Here is a 3,509-nt window from a genome sequence, read left to right on the forward strand (position 1 = left end):
TACGAAATAACTTACTTTCTCGAAGACAAGTTTAATTTCAGAATTTTGCATTCTTCGTCAACTTTGTATTCGAGAATGTTTTACGGAATTTTCATTATCTCAGACCGATTATTTCTTTCGAACAGTTCATCGTCTCTTAGCTATTTGTATAACGAGAACATTCTGTTATCGACCTTGTCTAACCGTTTAGGTTTTGACATTTGTCTTGACACACTTCTCCGATTACTTATGTGGTTGTCTTCTTCGATTCGTCATCGAATTGAACCTTTAGGATCATGTATTCATCATTGATCGCTCTCTGTATTCTCGATATACGGTTTCACACCCAGTATTTATGTCGATACTTGGTGGTCAAGGTGTCGCTTAGTTTTTCGATGTCTCTGTTATCGAGAAGATATTTTAAGAGTCATCAACTAAGTCAACATTTATGGTCACCATGGGTTGAACCTTATTTCTGTTCATGGCTAGTAACAGATTTTAGTGAAATACTTCACAAAATCCATCGAGATTAGTTGATCATCGATTTTAATCTCCACTGATCGAGTTTTATCCCTTCTAATGTTCTGTGCTTTCATTCTACCAAAAGAGTCGCCGTTTGATGAACTATGCCATTCTTGGCGTATATCTCGGCGAAAGGAGATTCATACTCTCCATCTCAGTCGTTTCTCAAAGCCTCAATCTTTTTACAAAGTTGAGTTTCTACTTATAAAGCTCGAACTTTTCGATTACTTCATCCTTACACTTTAGTAAATAATATAACAGAAACAAGTGGACTCATTGATAAAGGTAATGAATTACCTTTTTCCACCTCATGTTTGAACCATTTTTAGGTTACAAAGTTCATTGTGAATTAAGTCTAAAGACTTGAACAACGTTTTAGTCATTTTTGACTATACACATGTTTGACATGTACATCTTGAGTAAATTTCGAGTTTCGGAATTTAACTCCAAACTCATTAATTTCTTTAATGACTTATTATTCACATGTCCTAATCTTTCGTGACAAATATTGGAGGACTCAACAATATACGCATAATTATTAATTTTATTAATAATAGGTGCCTTCGGCATTACATGGGTAACATTTAATTGAAATAACCCCCCACATAAGTGGCCCTTTCCAATATACATCATTTTCTTAAATATGATAACGATATCTGATAGAAAGATTAGTCTGAACCCGTTCTCACTTAAAAGGGAACCAGAAATCAAGTTCTTTTGATTGTCTGGAGCATGGAGTACATCGGTCAAAGTCACCTCTATTTCGGAAGTGAATTTTAACACGATCTTTCCCCTTCCTTTGACTTGGGTGGTCGAGCCGTTTTCCTTGAATAAGGTTTCTCCTTCGGCTACCTCTGTATAGGAAGAGAATAGGCTTTTGTCACTACAAACGTGATGATTTGTCTTAGAATCGACCCACCATTTCTGGTTGTTAACCAGGTTATCTTCATGTGCCTCTGCACAGAGGTTCATCTTATGAAGTATATCAGACGCCTTTTCGAATTAAGTAATCATTAGACGGTGATTTCGATTTTCGGTGTATTTTGCTAATGAAGCTTGGTTATCGGCCTTTTCCCCTTGACTGTCATATGTGGAGCGACAATCTTTGGCTAGGTGGCCTCGCTTTCTACATTTGTAGCATTCGATAGGCCTTTGCCTTTTCCTCGACTTGCCTCTGTTTTGAGATGGACGCTTCTGCTTCAGAGCGAAGTCAGTTCCCTTGAACATCTCTGGGTTTTCCACGTATGTGGTGTTAGGCTGAAGAACCCGTAGGGTTGTTCTTGTTCTTGCCATTTTTTCTGAAACACACAGAAAATAACCCAGATCAAAATCTTATAACCAGAGAAATAATCGTTATATAAAATGTCTTAAGATTGTTGTTCCTCTGGTTATCAATCGATAAGTCGATTTCTGTCTTGGCTTGATTTAGACAGAGTTTCCTTTCTCTAACTTATAGAGAGATAAACTATTAAGGAATAATGATTTATCAATATTCCTTCTTTCGGACTAACCGAGATAGGTGTTAGTGTAGTCAAGGCAAGAATAAATTCTCTTTCCTTAAGACATTTTACACCCCCGTAACAGTACCAAACGTTAGGGTGTATGCCTTCGGGATACAACGACTTTCCTTTCAGAGTTTTAAGATAGTACTTCTTTATTCTGAAAGCGGACGAACCTTTGTAAGTATTATGAGCTCTTGGACTAATGCGGATGATCTTTTATATGCTTCGGAAATTCAAATATCACTTGAAACTTCTTCTTTCCTTTTTCTAGATATTCTAGTCTAACCAGAACTTCTAGAAATACTTCCTAATTAGATATTCTAGGCAAACCAGAACTTCTAATTGTTAGAAGGGAAGAGAAGAAGAAAGTGAATTGAATTGATGTTCTAGACGACCTATGATTTTCACTTCACTCAAAACTTCTTTCTTCCTTTTCTAGATATTCTAGTCTAACCAGAACTTCTAGAAATACTTCCTAATTAGATATTCTAGGCAAACCAGAACTTCTAATTGTTAGAAGGGAAGAGAAGAAGAGAAGAGAATGAATTGATGAAAATTGGAATAGTTTTGGGTTGTTTATATAGGAGTTAAATGGGTGCATAGTGTCTGTTGGGTTAAAGGGACATATCACTTCATTTTGTGGACTAAACTGAAAGATAACTGAAATCTTGAGTTGGTTGTAATATGGACTGTCGGATCGCGCTAGAAAACTCGGGGAGAATGCCCTCCATCCGATCAAGACCGAAATGTGCCCACAGATGTGAAATCTGACCGTTAGATTGCAGATTTGGCGTAGCCCACCCTGTACCCGACACGGGGTTAACGCCTACCGTTGGATATCGCTGATCCAACGCGTGTGGCTGCGTCCCGACACTGTCCCGGAAGCATTTGCGCACAACCGTTTGATCTGAAGCAATTCCGCGGAGGGAACGCCCTCCGTCCAGATCTGAACGCGTCCCTTTCGCTCAAAAGCCCCCCAATCTGACTCGTCCAGTTTGGCGCTTTAGTCCCTAATTTGACCGATCTTCGTCCAAACTTTAAACTTGAATTTCTCATTCATCCGGAATCGGATTCGAGTGATTCTTGGCTCTAACTTGAAGAGCTCGACGAGACGAACGCGATGGCACGTTCCGTTTTTGAGTTTGACAAGTCGGGTCGAACCAAAATTGGCTCCGATTCCAACAGAAATTTGAAAGTCTAAATAATTGCAACAACTTTATTGTAGCTTAGTTGCTAACTACTTTGTTTTACTAGCTAAAGGTCATGAATTTAGTACTCTCTCTAATGCTCTCGGGCTGATCAACCTTTTCTAACTGGCATCACCGCCACTTCTGGCGGCATTTTCAGTTTTCTGTTCGGTTTTTGGCAGTTATTCACCAATAGTTTCGTCATTTTTATTGCTCCTTTAGGAGTTTTGTTTGAAATCAATTTAGTTCTTGCTTAGTTATAAGGTGTTGTTTTCATGTGCTACAGTGCTAGGACTTGTTCTTTTTTATCTCCTTATCT

The sequence above is a fragment of the Eschscholzia californica genome, unplaced genomic scaffold, assembly GCF_041429995.1.
Source record: "Eschscholzia californica isolate CP2 unplaced genomic scaffold, dmEscCali1.0.p SCAF_5, whole genome shotgun sequence".
Taxonomy (NCBI): Eukaryota; Viridiplantae; Streptophyta; class Magnoliopsida; order Ranunculales; family Papaveraceae; genus Eschscholzia; species Eschscholzia californica.